General features: G+C 43.1%; 1 protein-coding gene and 1 long non-coding RNA gene across 8 annotated transcripts in view; one reads left to right on the top strand and one right to left on the bottom strand.

Moving 5' to 3' along the window:
• LOC308457563 (uncharacterized protein) overlaps nucleotides 1–17,959 on the bottom strand; it is a 280,871-nt gene that overhangs the window by 91,472 nt on the left and 171,440 nt on the right. Inside the window, exon 1 of one of the 6 annotated variants that reach the window (XR_013976977.1) lies at nucleotides 4–629. The exons of the other annotated variants lie outside the window; for them this stretch is intronic. The gene's annotated coding sequence lies outside the window, so the exon portion shown is untranslated. Of the gene's footprint in view, nucleotides 1–3; nucleotides 630–17,959 lie in introns of those variants that run through there. 6 annotated transcript variants of the gene reach the window in all.
• LOC308457564 overlaps nucleotides 1–17,959 on the top strand; it is a 206,725-nt gene that overhangs the window by 184,557 nt on the left and 4,209 nt on the right. The window contains exon 6 of one of the 2 annotated variants that reach the window (XR_013976981.1): nucleotides 638–953. The exons of the other annotated variant lie outside the window; for it this stretch is intronic. This is a non-coding gene — a long non-coding RNA (uncharacterized lncRNA). Of the gene's footprint in view, nucleotides 1–637; nucleotides 954–17,959 lie in introns of those variants that run through there. 2 annotated transcript variants of the gene reach the window in all.

Below are 17,959 nucleotides of genomic sequence, written 5' to 3'. Positions count from 1 at the left end.
TACCTGTATGCAGAGCACAAAGAAATGCAATAAGAAAGCCTTCCTTCCACATGCACACTCTGCCTGTCATATTAATGAGAACCTTACTAGCATTTTGCATTGTCCTGGAGCTCTTACATTGTGGTTTTGAAATTCAAGTCTATCCAGGCCCTCCTGTCGTAAAATATGCATTTGCTGAATGATCAAAATTGCTACCAGAGGGTACGCTTTTAATGTGAGAATTAAACCTGAACTTACTGGACTTAACAAAATGGCATATAAAGTTCCCTAAAAACATGATTAGGTTGAACATGATGTGGCAACTGAATTTTCAGGCAAAAATATAAAGACATCGTTAAATGACCCTGTGGCACTATATCTGTGTTTTTAATTAACTCAGTGGAAAGGGGTAATTTGAAAGGCACTTGTTACAATGGCTGTACCATTGCCCCACAGAAAGTTGTTTAAAAGGCAAAGATTTAATGGCCCAATTAAAATTAAAGTAAATGCCTAAGGCCATCACAAGTGTCTGTCCAAGAAATCAGATGCTACACATCTTTCTTAAAGGATATTCAGCTTGGAATTTTAATTTTGCTGCTTTCTTGAATGAATGCCCCTATAGCCTGACAACAGAAACTTAAATATGTTTACTCTGAAGCAGGTTCTACTGAGTTCAGTGGCTAAAGTACTAAAGTGGATGAATATACAGGAGGCATCATAATATTTCACTGGAAGCAGAGCTTGTGTAGAAGGCTTCTAGAAACCCCTACAGAGGCTCCTAGGTTTGTGTGGCGGGAGGAAGAAACAGGAAAATGGAGAAGCTGCGACAAAACTGTGTGCAGTGTATCATACAAGATTCATGTACCCAGGGGAAGAATTCCACACTAGAAACAAAATCAGGTGATTTGGAACTGCAAAACTAAGAATTTGGATAAGGAAGATTTCAAAAGAACAGAGATGCTGTGTGTACTCCAAATACTCATGGAAGTTCACAGTACAGAACTGAAATGGTACTGCTACTTTAACATTGCTTATTATAGTTGTTGGCACATTAAAAGTTTATCTCCAAGGTAGCTTTGTTTGCTGCTTCCTCATCATATTTCAGTGTTAATTTGTTTGCATTAACTAGCAGGTTAGATTCATCAGCAAAGTAAGATTTGTGTCTCCCCCTTATATTCCTTTTAGCAAACAGAAGCGTTGCATTGCAGAGACCAGAATCTAAAATAACTGAAACCTGTAACCAGAAAGCATGGACATAAAACCAATCTAACTAACATTCTGATTTATGGGATGTGATAGGATCTTCTTCAGATATTAGGAAGTCTGAATGCCTCCAGTATGGAAATCCTGCCAATCAGGAACAACAATGATCTCAGACTGAATTTGTTGAACTGCTGACAAACATGCAAACTGCTGCTACACACAAAAAGCTGGAACCTATGGACCACATGAGAAGGTTATATGTATTTGTTGCATTTTAGGTTCCCCCTGCTGAAGGAACACTAATTCGTGCTAATTCAACATACTTGGTACCTCTTAGCCACACAGGAATTTCCTGTTCATTGCGAAGAATTGGAACCACCATTTGCAGTACTGGAGGCACAGTCCAAAGTAGATGTTGTAGTGCAAACACACCACAATGTTTGACCTTTTCCCTCATGGTTTAGTACTGCAGTGGAACTTAGGAATGGGGTGGGGAGATACCAGCCTCACTGGATTTCCAGAATGAGACCAGGACCTACTGCTTTGGGGCAGGCTCTCGGAGAGCTCTGGGAATAAAGGGAAGCCGCTAGGCATGAATGGGAAGCTGTGTCTCATTTGCCTTGGGCAAATGAAGCAGGTGCCTAGTGCATTCCCCTGCGATATGCTAGACCTTGCCTCACATGCACATCTCAGCATGTGGGAGAGTCAGTGTTGTGCTTGGAGAATTTGACTGGGATCCCCCAATAGCCAAGAAGCCCACCCTGACCCCACAGAGTTTCTGGGAATATAACATGGGGAGGAGGGAACCATGGACGCAACCTTGAATTCTTTGGAGGAAAGGCAGAATTTAATTGCACAATTAAATTTAAAGATGGATGCCCTTAGATTGAAGGAAGGAATGGTAATAACATTCTCCTTGTAGGTTCAAAATTCTTTGTGGCATTAGTAAGCACTGCATACCTTATTCAGTGTGCATTTTCTAAGGTACCTTCTACCTAACCAAACAGAAACCACCAAGTCCTGACCCACAACTGCCCATGCAGTGGTACCTTGGGTTAAGAACTTAATTCGTTCTGGAGGTCCATTCTTAACCTGAAACTGTTCTTAACCTGAGGTACCACTTTAGCTATTGGGGCCTCCCACTAACGCTGCGCCATCGCCACACGATTTCTGTTCTTATCCTGAAGCAAAGTTCTTAACCCAAGGTACTATTTCTGGGTTAGCAGAGCTTGTAACCTGAAGCGTCTGTAACCTGAAGCGTCTAACCCGAGGTACCACTGTACTCCATCCTGCACCTGGTTCCACTGGTGGGAGTGGCCTAGTGGGACTTGTCATGTCCCACCACTGTTTTAAAGGCACCAGCCACTTCTGCATTTCTTCTTACGCATTTGTCGTCCATGCTTTGTATGTCTGTGTCACAACTGAGAGCATTAATCACATGGATGAAACAGAGTTACATGTTACAGTTCCCGTGTGTGACAGTGTGTTTAATATATTTGCCAATATACTGCAGTAGCTGGCATATGAAAATGCTCCTGTCTTCCCAGCATATTCTCCTCCCAGCACACCAGATAGACGGCTTTACAGGCACATGATCATAATGCATAGATGGCCCTCGGGGTCCCTTCCAACTCTACAATTCTCTGATAAACATCAAATTAATATTATGCAAATTCCTCTGGAAACTCATATAGCCTTCATCTGGTACACCATGTGAATTTTTGTGTGCGTTTCAAAAGCATGTGATCTGGACATTTGCCATACTTTAAACTGAGAATAAATGACAAGTTACTCCAACAGAAGCACTGAATCCTGTCCAAAAATAAAGTAAAAAAATCAATTATTTGTGGTGTCAGGAGGTTTGTGACAAACACTGACTAATATTGTGAATGATATAGACTAGTTTCCTTCTGCTAATGTTTTTGCAATTACATTTTCTAGAGGTAAGAAAATTCTGATTTACATCTTCTCGGTTGATTAAGATATATTCCTGACTTGCGCTTATCCCCCTGTCTTTCTCACTTGTCACATGTCTGTGTTATGCATCTGATGCCATTCACCTCGCAGTCATTCCTTGCTTTGAATTCAGCTCACCTTTCATTAGATAATTGGAACCAGTGTCCCCTGTGCTGTTCTAGAAACGGATGCTCAGCAGCATCCTATCTGGCACCTCTGCTCCTCATTACAACTTCCCAGATGTTGCTAGCTCAGAGTGATCAGGGTTGGCAGACGACTGCAGGGTGTTCACTTGCAGATTTGCTAAGACTACAGGAAAAGGCAACCCTGGTTCTGAGGACATTGGGGTAGATTGGGCTAGGCAAGCTTTTATACCTAGGCTCCTTCACCCAGCCTGGGAACTTTATAAGCAGCTGCAGCTAGAAAGGTGGCTATCTTTGGGTCACTGTCAATGAGATAGTGGGGCTCTGGTGACTCCTACTTTCTTTTGACATTTTGAAGGAGCTGGTTTTGCTTTTAGGTTGCAGGGAGGTGAATGCATTTGAGTTTTGGAGGGTTGATTTAAAGATGTTATCCTGACAGATTAGCCACTTTTGGCATAATGTGGAGTCTGGATTAATAAAAAATGAGAAATAATAAAATACTATACGTAATATGCACCTGAATGTTGATCAGAACACTGCTTGAAATAAGGGAAACAAGCACTGAACCCTCCCTCCTCTGAGAAGCAATCTTGATGAGATTGTGCCTACTGGCATAATCAAAATTATTTTATTGCGATGTTTTACGAGCGTGCACTTAGCTAAACACTGACAAAAAAAATTGAGCTAAGTATATGTAACAAGGCAGATTTTAGGAGAAGGTTATTTCTTCAACAAACACATGTACATTGATAAATAACACTGGGTGGGGGAGCCGCAAATGGTTTAGCACATGGAACAAACACCAATGGTGGGGCTGTTCAGTATGGTCCTGCTCCCAATTTGCTCTACATAGTGGCTACAGCGCATGAAGAGGTAATATGTTCCTTTGTTCACATGTATTCTGCATCCTTTCTTCCTTGCCTCTTCCATTCTGCCCTGATGCTACATATCTTCCTTTGATCACGCAGAGTGATTTAGCTGCTCGTGTCCTTTGTTATACAGCAACTTCCGCAGGTAATGGCCAGGAAGTTATAACATGGTGGAACCTGGCTACTACTAGATTTTTTCCCCTTTTGCTTTCATCTTCATAATGGTTGAAATACTGTTACAAAAGGCCTGTGAACGAACTGGGATGGAGAGTAGATTATGCTCATATGTGTAAAACGTATCTGTGTGTGCATTTGTCTAAACACACAAGAAAACAAAATGTGGACAGGGAGAGAGGCACAAGCCTCATCCCCACTGAATGCAAGTTAATGTTCCCTACAGACCTTTCCCATGCGAAACAGGGAATGTTGGGAGTCTGAGGAGGAATGTAATGTGCGTGAGGAGTTAATATTCCTATCCCGCTCTTTCAATAACAAATGTTGAGCTCAAAGCGGCTCACAATAATCACAAAAGCATTAAAAAACACACCATTACAATCACTGTACTATCAAACACATATAAATAAAGCAAACAGCAAATTCATCAACATGATTAAGAAAATTCAGTAAAGTCATGGTAATTCAAAACATCAAAAAATATAAAAAATTCATTCCTCAGAATCATTAATACCATTCAATAAAGTCCTATCAGAAAGAGCTGCTGAGTACCAATAGTTTGCATGCACTCCACTGCCATCACCTGCAACTAGAGCATTAATTTGCTCAGACAAATCCTTTAACATGACTTGTGGGTGATTTTCTGGACAGGGGTGTCCAGATGCAGGCCAGCTTTAAAATGTTGGAGAAAAGCCGGCCTTGTGTTGCTTTGGAGTCCTTCAGCCAGTGTGATGAAGCGGTTAGGATGCCAAACGCTTAGAGTGTGGTGACCCAAGTTGAAAACTCCACTGAGCCATGAAGCTTTCAGGAGCTCAGCCTACTCTTGAGTAGGACCCTGGCAGAGACACATGCCTGACTGGCATGTTATCTCCCTCCTGGTCATTCGTTTGGGAGCTTCAAAAGCTTCCTTCTGCCCGAAAATCACAGCGACCAATGCCAACAGACACCAGCACACTTAGGGATCTGCAGAGTCTGCGCAGTTTGCGTGACAGAACTCAGCATTTTTGCTAATCTGCTTTATTTACATATAAACACACATGGAGCACTGCAACATGGCTCCCCCTCACTCTAGCATCAGACAGCAAAGGGAAAAAGAACAAAGGACAATAGTCCCACTTCACGGAACACATCTAGTCATCTAGTCCAACCCTCTGCAATGCAGGAATCTTTTGCCCAACAAGGGGCTTGATGTAGAATCTCACACTCTATAGAGCTATCTCCCTAGGTATAAATTAAACAAATGAATGAATGAAAAAGCCTCAGGCTCCCAGATCACCGCATTGGCTCTCTGCAGGGCAGGGGTACCCAAGGTGGTTCCCTCCAGAAGTTCTGGACTGCAGCTTCCATCAGCCCTGCTGACTGAGGCTGATTGGAGTTGAGGGTCCACAATATGCAGAGGGCACCATGCCAGCTTCCCCTCCTCTAGGCTATTCGGGGGACCGTGAATGGACATTTCACATTGACAGAGGCAGGAGATGGATTGGGCCTTTCCCTCCCTGCTCCTGGAAAGTGCTTATGTACAAGCTCATTTACTTTCATGAGCAGCTCTTCTGATTTCCGTGTTCAAAACTATATGTCAGCAGCAATGGCGGTTCGGCAGCCCGAGTGAGGCATGTGTGTTTGAACCTGAGGGTGACAGGAGAATAATTCGAAATGACTTAATCTAGCTTCTGTATTATAAAGTAGGAATGTAATATAAAGCACCGAGGTAAAATGGCTAGCCAGCTGAGCCTGGTATTTTAAAGTAATAGAGGGTATGCACCAGAGCGACAAGAGTCGAAGTCAGGTTAATGGTGATGGCAGGAAATAGACTGCAATTGAGGTATGAGTGATTGGCCAGTGCGAATAAGTACGTGATTTGGAGGAATAAAGAGGAGTGTCTCCACTGCCAATGTTATCAGGTTGACAGCAACTGGCCCCAAAATTATCTGGGGATGAGACATTTCACTTAGTGGTAAAGTGAGGAGTTCTCTTAGGCACCCCTTTTCTTTACTAATAAATATGTTCCACCCACCCCATCTTAAACTGAAGGACTTCTGACAGAGGTTTTTCTTAAACCACCTTGCCACCACTCTTCAGCTCCAAACACACAGCTGGCTTCTGAGTCAAAATTATTTTTAATATCAGCTCAGAATACCTATTAAAGGTGTGCAAATTTTGCAGGTCCTGTTGACTAGATACAGGTTTCCACACTGCAGCTTATTTGTTTACATCTCTTCCCCAAAACGAGGAGTTTAAACTCTCCAGTTTCAAAAGTAATTCATTTCTACCAAAAGGCAGAAATAAGCCTCTATTTTGTCTTCTCTATTACCTTCTTCTTTTTGACACATGTCAGAAACCCCAAACCTACCATTTAGTATCCTCATGGACCAGGCTAAGCTATCCCTTGTCCTGGGATCTCAGCAACTACTATTCCTGAATAACTCCAATTTCAAGATTAACATTGGAAATTCTCCTAGTTTTGGTGAAATTTGGGAGGAATGGAAAAAGTATGGCAGTGTGAATGAACAATAAGACAAAGGACTGGTAGAAATTTGCCCATCCCTAGTAGAAAGCAGAATGGAAGCTGCCTTCCCTTATCTTTGTATCCCCTGTATTATCTATTGCTACAAAATGCAAGGTAAAATAACTTCACTGTGTTGCAGCTGCCGAAAATTAAAGGCGTCTTTCAAAGTGCTGGAATTTTACTGACATTTTAGATTTAAAACTCCCGCCCTGCCTTTTCTTTAACAAATATTTAAATAAAGAATTTCTCAGTTAGGACCCTGCAGACATCTATTGGGAAAGTTCATTCCTTCACAAGGTGCCTATTCATATTCTCCATTCCAACGCTGTTCTATGGGGCAGTCATACATTTTGCAAACGACAGAAAATAAATGTAGTTTAGAAATATTGGTGCTATACCATACACAAGGTCAAAGAAGACAAGAGTAATTTGCAACTACTAAATTGCTTGATGTAATACTCTGGCGTGATAATCTTTAAGAGGAAGCTTTGCATAAGTCAAAGGTCTTCGGAGCAATATGCAAATCAAATCCTACCACTTTCCTAAATCCTTTTAATCTAGCACTTAATCTCAATAATGACCCAGTTCTTGGAAACTTAACTGAGCTCAGCCTCTTAATCACATTATTCAGCTTGCCCTTCGCAAAGTTTGAAAGGAGATAGATAACAAACAAAGCTAAAAAAAACCTTGATGGAATATCATCATTAATTTGGCTGTGTAAGAGTATTTTATTTACTGTGAACAGAGTAGGGGGAGGGTGTTCCCTTGAAACCAAAGATAGGGACATAAGATGAGCCCTGCAGGATCAGGCCAAAGCTCCACCACTATTATTCTCATAGTGGCCAAACAGATGCCCATGGCAGGACCTGAATACAACAGCATTCTCCCCACTTGTGACTCCCAGCAACCTAGCATTCAGAGGCATACTGCCTCCAACAGTGTTGTTGACAGAGTTTAGGTACTTCATTTCATTTACTTATTCATTGAATTTCTATAATGCCCTTCATCCAAGGATCACAGGGCAGTTTATAACACAAAAACACACAATTGCATAAAATAGTAACAAACAAACAATCACACAAACACATGAAGCACCCTGAAGAGCCAAAGGAGAGCTCACAGAGGTTCAGATATGCAGGAATTCCAAAGAAAGATGCCCAAATTGTCAGAATGGTCAGGTCTATTAAAGAAGGGGACAAACTTACAGCAAAGGTCCAAAGGCTCCCTGCTTGGCCTTGCTCACAGCATTCCATGAGACAGACTCCACAGCGAGGTCTTGTCTACATCAAGAAAACATACTCACAACCTTTATAAGCCCAGGCAGGCCATGTCACATGGGAACACAGGTGGCTGTTCATTACCTCCCCCTCTAGCTATGCCTGGGGCCTGTGGATACGTCTAAGCATGTGAAAGACATATGAGCTCAGTGTTACAGCTGCTACCAATCATCTTGACCATCAATATGCTGCAAGGAGGGCTTCCAGACCAGCTTACCTTTTGCGGTCAACACCCCCCAGTTTAAAAAGCCATAGATTGTTTAATTAGTCAAAGGCCTTGGGAGAAGAGGGGTGCTTTTGTCTGGCACCTTATTGTTTAGGAGACCATAGAATTGTAGACTTGGGAAAGGAGCCCGAGGGCCACCTGGTCCAGCCCCCTGCAATGCAGGCACCTCAACTAAAGCATCCAGGACAGATGGGCATCCAACCTCTGCTTAAAAACCCCTAAGGAAGGAGAGTCTACCACCTTCGGAGGGAGGAGGGCAAGTGAGAGTGTGGCCTGTGGAGAATCCTAGATACCAGGCAGAGAAGCCAGGAGGGCCCCATCCCTGGGCCTAAGGTTCCCCAGTCTCCCCTAAAGCACACAGTGCAGTATAGTGGTAACTCAGGATAAGAACTTAATTTGTTCTGGAGGTCCGTTCTTAACGTGAAACTGTTCTTAACCTGAGGTACCACTTTAGCTAATGGGGCCTCCTGCTGCCGCCGCACCACCATTGCATGATTTATGTTCTCATCCTGAAGTAAAGTTCTTAAGCCGAGGTACTATTTCTGGGTTAGTGGAGTCTGTAACCTGAAGCGTCTGTAACCCGAGGTACCACTGTACCTAGAGTAGGAGGGGTGGGGAACCTATGCCTTCCAGACCCCTGGCCATGCTGGCTGGGGCTGAGAGAAGTTCCCCTTCCCCTGCTGCAGAGGGCAGTAGCTGTAATTTTCATGCCTGCCAAGTGTCCTGGAAAAAATGGAACATCCTATTTATTAATGCGAGATTGTGGTGGCCATTTTGGGAGGCACCTGGGGGCGGGCGGGCAAGATTGCAGCACTGCTCACATGACATGCCCAGAAGCGCATTGCAGAAGACGTGCGTCCTGGTTTTTGACCTGAAAAAAATTGGATGGCATAAATTCTGCAGTGCTATAAAAAAGGTGGAAGTAACATGTTTAAAATGCAATTGCAGGAAGGCAGGCCAAAAGGCCTTTCTCTACCAAGCGTTTCCTTCTCATGTGGTTTCATTCTCTGCTTCCTCAGTGTGTCAAGCTAAGAAAAACAGCCAAGGAGGCCATGAGACCTGGAACAAATTCATTTCTCACCTATACAACTGCAAGTGGTGCTTCTTTCACAATTATGGCTGTCTTTCCCCCCGAGCGCTCTTATTTCTTTGTGAGGTACAAGTAATAAAAAGGAAGGATGCACACACACACACACACACACACACACACACACACCAGTTCAAGAAAATGGTGTGTCTTAATGATCATTTGAACAACTTGGCAGAATGCATCATCCCTACCCCCACAGCATGTTCTTTTTTGCCCAACAGCAATTGCAGCCATATGTGAATGGAAACATCTTTTGCGGCAGGGGAAAAACAGGTGGTTGGCAGAGCAGGCGTGAGCCTGCTCCTAATCGATACCACCATGCTGGATACTGTATGGCCCTAATAGAATCTCTGGGAATGAAAAGTGTGTGCTTCAGCTAATAATTCAGCCCGTTACGATTCAGATGTTGGAAAGAGAAAAGAAAAATCTAATCAATACTGGGAAATCTCATCTGTGGTTTCCATCTGCACAAACTCTGAAGACTGCGCTTTCTGCAACATGAAACAATGATGGCACATGGAGGGTCAGGCAGGAAGGCAACTTGCACGCCATCTCCACCCAAGAGAGGGAAACCAGTTCTTCCCTCATGCTGCCATTATGATTCTGATGGACACACACAATTTTTCAGCCTGAAAATGTCTGCGATTTGGAAAAATATAATCTGAGTTTGGGGAAGGATGCAGACTCATATCTAGATGGGCACAGAGCCCAAACTTTGCATTTTAGAAATTCACTGATGAGTTCGCAAAAGAACAAGGTAGAAATAACAGTGGCAGCATTTCCTGCATTCCTGTGCATTTACTATATATCCATAGGTAGAAAAGGGGTTCGTTGGAAGCAGATCCACACACCTTTTTTGCAAATTCTCTGGAATTTCATGTGGCTCAGAGCTACCTTGCCTGTCTTGTCCCACCTAGCAGCTGCTGTAGCTTTTAATGTTTGCATGTAAGGAAATGGTTAAAACAGTTTATTGTAACACATATGTAAGCCATCCAATATTTCTCCTCTGAATTCCCAAATTAAAAAAGCAAAATGATTTATTACAAAATAGATACTTATTATACAAAGAGACTCACTGTCACTTGTCCAACCCCACCCCTCGCTCTGTCACAAAACAAATGAATCTTTTTAATTAGAGAATGTTTTGGTTACAAATCAAAGTATTTGCAGGGAAGCAGAGTGTACATCCTTCCTGTGGAAATAAGGTGCATGCGGGGGAAGTTTGAACAAATAAGGAGCAGTATGTATCATTAATGTCCTTTCCAGGGAAGGTGGTGACAGGTTAAAGTCCAGTTAAGGAGTATTGAGAATGTGGGATAACCAGCCTCATATAACCAACATGCTTAGTCCAATTAATGCACAAAGGGGTTAATACCATAGAGTAAGCTGTTCTGCCAGGCTTAGCTATGTCGCATTCTTTATCGTGGGATGAATTGGGCAGTCATGCCTATTGTTGTACCCCAGTCTACCTGTTAAGCTTAGCCTGTAAAGAGGTTTGAGCAACTTGCTCTAAGCTTATACTGCACAACAAGCCACTCTTGAGTTCATATACCAGTAATTTTACCTCTCTGTAGCTAAACTAAATTTTACTGCCTGTGTGACTTTTTCTGAATGCTGTATGAAAAAGCACATGAATCTGACCTTTGGAGAGTTTGTAAGTAAGTAATTTACCAAAACAAAACAAAACAAAACAATTACAGATAGGTAGCCGTGTTGGTCTGCCATAGTCAAAATAAAAAATATTCCTTCTAGTAGCACCTTAAAGACCAACTAAGTTAGTTCTTGGTATGAGCTTTCGTGTGCATGCACACTTCTTCAGATACCAAAACAAAACAATGTTGTTGTTTTTAAAAAGCAGAAGCAGTAGTAACAACACTTAACCCGAACACCCCTCCCTTTCCTGGGCTCCAAGTCACATAATCCAGAGCAACTGAAGTTTTTTTTTAATTAAAAAAAAAAAACCTATTGTGCCAGTCTGGGACCCATTATAGAATCAGTAAATGAAAGCTTTTAAAGTTAGTATGAGCACTACCGTCTCTATTATATAATCAATCAATCAGTCAAAGCTGTAAAAGAAGTAGGTAATAGTTGCATCATTAAATGTTGTAATGATACAAACTGCCACGAATTCTGGCCTTTTTGCAACACCCCACCCAAAACCCAAAAGAAACTTTGTAACTGGGTTTAAAATGGAACATTTGCCATGATCCATCTTTTTCACTCACCACCTCATCAAGAGCACTTGTGTGCCAAGTGCTCTTTCATAGATGCACATTGAAGCAATTATGTGTCCAGGGCAAATATGGGTCATGTGAATTGGTTTTCCATTTTTCTCAGGGACAAAGCCTGCAATATGAACCTTGTGGTAGCTTTCATCTGCAGAAAGCCATCAGCAGGACACACCCTGGGCTACAGTCGGTGTATATTAAGTGTGATCTCTCCTATACTTGCACAATGCTTTTGTGTACTTAATCCTGCAAGTTGGGGTTTCTCCCTTCCCTCTGCTCAGGTTCACTAATTTCAACTCATTTCTAGATTTTTAAAACTCAGTGAGAAGATTCCATTTCCATCACCTCATCATTATATTCGGGGGCGGGGGGGAATGTTGGCAAACTTCACAGCAGGACAGTTCATCTCAGAGGCATCTTAAACTGTTTGCAGTGGTGAGGAGGGGGGATGACATCAGTAAATATTAATAAATGGACAAGTCCCATTTGTATGCATATCAGTGAAGACACTTGACATTGTTTACGAGTATAATACAGAGCTACATGGCTTCTTACTGCTGCCTGCTAGGCCTTAATTATGTAGTCAATTCCAGCAGATAATTTAGAGTCCTACACAACATAAAATCGTATTGTCAATCACAGATATTCAGTTTGGGTGCTTAGCAAAACATGGTCTCTTCTGAGTGCTAAGCGAAAGCATGCACTTTCAAAAGAAGAACATTGTTAAATCCATGTTGAAACTGTTTGTAATGAAAGGTTGGCAAAGTCCCCCATCTCTTATTAGTTCCAAGCTAGTTCAGAGAATCCTTGCAAAAAAGCTTGGGCAGTTTGGAGAGGCCAGGTCCACTCTGAATTCTTCCGCGACAACCTCAGCACTCAGTTCCTGCTTTTGGGTTTCCTATGGACATCTGGTTGGTGACTTAGAAGAGGTTTCTGGGACTAGATGGGCCACCAGCCTAATCCAACAGGCTCTTCTTATGCTCTTAGGTTAAGAATGGCAGTAAAGAAAGTCCAGTAATGATGATCTGTGGCCAGAACAAGGTAGTTTGGAGCTGCTAAAGCTAAGGCAAGGTTCAGCTATGTGCCATCACAGGCACAGTGGAAGGGTGTCCATAAATCCATTCCACTTTGTACATGCAGCATTTTAATATTTCCAACCATGCAAACCAGCCCCGTCTTTATTTTTTTCTAGAACAAGATAGGCTCTTATGGCCAATCTGAGAGATTTAAGCCATGATTCAGCAAGGTAATTTGTCTTCTTTCAAAAGAATGAGTCACCCGGCCTTGAAGAATTAAGGGTTTAGTGAAGCCTTGCTTCTGGACTCGATCAAAAGACAAGTGACGTCAATAGCAGTCTTGCCATTTACTTCAATGAACCTGGGTGTGGGTTCTGTGTATTAAGCTGTTTGTACAAAAAAAAAAAAAAAAAAAAAAACCACCCACCCCCAAAACAACAGCAGGCTTTTATTCAGGGGTTGAGGAAGTCTCTGTGGGTAAAGTAAACAAGAACTCTCGCCTCTTGCAAAACAGTTTCTGCAAACCACAGGATGTGGACAGAGTTGTCCTCTTTCTAGCTCTATCGTCGTATTCTCTGTGCATACATTGAAAGCACATCCAATGTGCATTTGAAGCACACGACGTCTCCTAAAGAATAATAGGAACCCTATTTTCCCTACACAGAGGTCCAAGTCCCTACATCCAGATTCTTTGAGGGTAGCCATGTGCTTTGAAATGTGAATTGGATGTGCTTAAATGTATGGTGGGGATCTGACCTTAATTTCACTGAAGTGCATGAAAGCTACCTGGTTTGCTTTCACTTGGCTCCCAGGAGGATCTCAACAGCATGCTCCAGCAAATGTTTACTCAGAAGTAAACCAGAACACATTTAATGGGAATTACCAAGGAGGACATTTAAAATGGACAGACCCAGGAATTCTTTATTAAAGTTATTTCAGAGATTCCAAAATAGTGATGGATTAGGTTCCCCAGGCACAATGTGGAATGGGTTTGGGTAATGTGGGTCATTTTGCATACACTGTTGAGTACTTTCCAGAGTTCAAATTAATAATAATAATAATAATAATAATAATAATAATAAATTTTATTTATATCCCGCCCTCCCCAGCCGAAGCCGGGCTGAGGGCGGCTAACAACAGTAAAACAGTACAAAAGTACAGCATAAACAACATTCTAAAATCATTCATTATAAAATTAATTAATTCAAGCCACTGGCAACCATTGGGCCAGAGCTCCGCAAAGATTGCCGAGGGAGGGAGTCAGGCTGTGCCCTGGCCAAAGGCCTGGTGGAACAGCTCTGTCTTGCAGGCCCTGCGGAAAGATGTCAAGTCCCGCAGGGCCCTGGTCTCTTGTGACAGAGTGTTCCACCAGATCGGAGCCACAGCCGAAAAAGCCCTGGCTCTAGTTGAGGCCAGCCTAACTTCTCTGTGGCCTGGGACCTTCAAGATGTTTTTATTTGAAGACCGTAAGTTTCTCTGTGGGGCATACCAGGAGAGGCGGTCCTGTAGGTACGGGAGATGGATGGGCCCATTAAAGTCCAGCCCACCCCCATTTTCAGGAAGATTGGAACTAAATCCATCCTGTTCCATTTCCAGGTGGATATTTACAGGGAAATCCTTAGAAATCTGCCCAGAAACACATTTAGAATAAACATTTGCTCTAAGTGGTCAACTTACGTGGTGCTCTAAGGGGTTGTGTGCCATCTCTGTTCCCCTGCCCCAAATGGTTTGCTTTAAAACTGTGTATCCTGAGCTGCTAGCATGACACATGGGGCTCCAGTGCACGGTTTCAGTGTGCGTGGCAGAAGTCCCCCAGGAGTGACAGGACATGACAGCATTCCCTCTACGCGTCTTGAAAACACATATCAGCAAGGAGCCCCCAACACAGACTTTTCAACCTGAGGTTGGCTAGATACAGATATTTATTCTTTTTGTAATCTGCTCTGAGGTTTTGTTTTGTTTGTTTTTACAGTCAAGCAGTACCTATTTTTTTTATGACATTCAGGGGCCAATGAACCTTAAAAAAGAAAAGAGGAAGGAGGTTTCACCATCAAAGTAGAGGCACCAGCAGCATCTCTCTCTCTCTCTCTCTCTCTCTCTCTCTCTCTCTCTCTCTCTTCCCTTATTTACGTAACTGTAATATTCTCAGCTGTTTCATGCAGCAGAAATAGCAAGAATCTGCAGTCACCATATCCTTCCATCACCCCAAATTTTGAATGAAAGTATTTCATGATGGAGTGTCTTTCCAGATGCATGGCAGAGGCAGGGTGGAGAGATAGTGACTCCCCCTGGCCAGTGCCTTGCCTGCTCTTATATTCCGGGCCCAGGTGTAGGAAGCAGCACAGGACAGGCCAAAGAAGAAATTGGTATTGGGTTAAAATAGTCCACAAAATTTATTCATCACAGATGTAAGTAAGTTATGGCAAAGGCCTTGGGTATGTATCTGGAATCAACCAGTAGGCTGGGTCGACCAGCATCAAATCAGGGTGATCCTATCAGGACTGCTGTTTGGATGGATGCTATGGCCCATTAGCCCCCCTGTGGGCTTCCGGACAGAAACACAACTTCCTGGACCCCTTTAGTGGGGTACCTAAGGATCCAACCCAATGCCTTATCTGCCAAGAAGCTGTGGTGATTGCTACGAGGCAGGTGAAAATTTTCCAGCAGGCCCAAATTGTCTGCAGGAAAAATTCCTCACTGGCCCCCAATACAGCAACTGAGTATTCAAGGTGTGCTTATAAAACCAAACATATCAGTGGCCATCCAAAACAAAAAGGAGCCTGCACCCATATTGCACCATCAACCCCGGCTGAGTTAGCATGGCAGTGATGAGTGGTATAGGCCTTTGTGAAACTTGGTGAAATACATGATTTATGAGGGCAGCCCAGTTAAAATGGAATGTCAATCGAATTCATTTGTTAATACAATTTCATGTACATGTAGAAAAATGACAAAAACATAATCAAGTGTCAGAAAGTCAGGGGAAAACAATATGCATCAAGAAATGTAACCAGGTAGAAGAGATCTCCTGTCTTTAACTTCACTGTCATTTAAACAGGGGAGAAAAGGCATGGCCTGAATGAGAATAATAAAAACTCAGTTTGACATAGATGTGCAGTACGGGCATCCCCCCACTTATGTGGGGGTTACATTCCAGGCCCCACGAGCATAAGCAAAAATCGCATAAATGGGGAGCACCCTCTAAACACATTTTAAACACCCTCTCTGCCACTCTCTCTCCAATCTGGACGAAAAATACTGTATCCAAAAATGTCAACAACTGGAAGAATTAATGCTCTGGGGCTGGCAGGAGACTGGAGGATCCGTGTAAAAGCGGGCAGCTGCTGCGGCAACGTCAGGGCAGTGCAAACACACCAGCAGAGCCGGTGCAATGCTTGTGCACACCTCACCACCACCGTGTGCTTCCTCCTTCAGACCCAGTATGCAGCAGCAACGCAGGCAGCTGGAGTTCAGCTGAGAGCCACTGCTTTACCCAGCTGCCACCCCCCCCTCCCTGCTCTCCAGAAACCCACTGGATCATTTCAGCACCAGCTGAAAACCTTTTAGCTCCCCCAGGCTTTTTTAATACCTCTATGTCTATGGATCTATTGTGTTGTTGTTTTTTAGTTGTTAATAGTTTTTATTGTTCTCAGCATTGTATTTTAATTGTTGTATTTGTTGTCTGAGCCACTCAGAGAAGTTCTCTGCCATGGGGGCAGCTATGGGGTTAAACTAAATAAATGCCAGCCAAGCTCAGATTTCTTTGTGATGTATGTGCACAATAGAAAGGATGAAGTATTCTGTGTCAGAGGCAGGACCAGTGCCATAGCACCAGTTATTTTCCATGCAGTCTGCTAAGAGGAGTCGGGGCCAGTGTGGTGGTGTGAGTGGGGTGCCCTAGATCTCCTAGCTTCCCAACATTGTAGGTCACTGCCACTTACCAAGAAGAGAAGGGGTGAGGTGCAGGAAGCTCAGTGTGGAGCAGTGCATAGCAGTGGAGCTAGTCTGATGCTCCTGTGACCATGTGCTGCATCCATTTTTTAGATGCTGCTGCCCTTTCTCTACCACTAAACACACAAATTTGCACTGAACTATTCAACTAGAATGTGGGACACGGGTGGTGCTGTGGGTTAAACCACAGAGCCAGGGACTTGCCAATCAGAAGGTTGGCGGTTCGAATCCCAGCGACGGGGTGAGCTCCCGTTGCTCGGTCCCTGCTCCTGCCCACCTAGCAGTTCGAAAGCACGTCAAAGTGCAAGTAGATAAATAGGTACTGCTCCGGCGGGAAGGTAAACGGCGTTTCCATGCACTGCTCTGGTTCGCCAGAAGCAGCTTAGTCATGCTGGCCACATGACCTGGAAGCTGTACGCCGGCTCCCTCGGCCAATAAAGCGAGATGAGCGCCACAACCCCAGAGTCGGCCACGATTGGACCTAATGGTCAGGGGGCCCCTTTACCTTTACCTTATTCAACTAGAAGGTACCCGATTACAATATCCATAGATAACTGTATCCCATAGGTGTTCAAATGTTCAATGGAACATTTAGTCTGAGGCACTCTGACAACAATCCGCCCATCTGGGTTTTCAGGCTTCTAGCATTAGCAAATAAACATCTATATGATTTTAAAGGCTCTTTTTTCTGTGTCCAATTATTTTTGTTAGAAGAGAGAAAGGATGGATAGATATAGATGTCCAAGCAGAACAACAGCATGAAAACTTTTCAAGTACTTTTTCTCGGCAGACATGCAGGTTTTTGTTAGCTCCAAGGGTGAGTAATATAAGAAGTAATTAGTGTGATAACACATTAGCATAATGTTCCATATGGTGTTATTCTTGCATTTGAACATGACAATTATACTTCAATAAATTAAGTGTGGCTGGTCTGCCTTCCTCACCCAGCATGAAAATGCTGAAAATCTATTACAATTGAACTCACTGAAGTTCTATTGCAGATTGTGGCTTTTGGTTGTTGTAGTAATTTCAAGAATGTTTGGAAGCCTATTATAGACACACTCATTTGAGGATTAAACTACTGTGTTTGCATGCTCTGAGAATTGTAGCTCAGCACCTCTAACAAATGACAGCTCCCCGAATTCTTTGGGGGAAGGCATGATTGTGTAAAGTGATGTGATAGGGCCACAGTTGCAGCAATAATCAAATTAACAGATCCATTAACTTCCTTGACTTTCTCAAGAATGGCACGTGATATCATTGGATCCCTTCTCTTCCCCAGCCTTTGCTGTCACCACAAAGCTGATTCTAATGATGGATTTGGTAATTTCTTCCTTTCCA

The sequence above is a fragment of the Podarcis pityusensis genome (genome assembly GCF_964106645.2).
Source record: "Podarcis pityusensis genome assembly, chromosome: 10".
In the NCBI taxonomy this organism is placed as follows: Eukaryota; Metazoa; Chordata; class Lepidosauria; order Squamata; family Lacertidae; genus Podarcis; species Podarcis pityusensis.
This window is presented reverse-complemented; position numbering and strand designations above follow the sequence as displayed.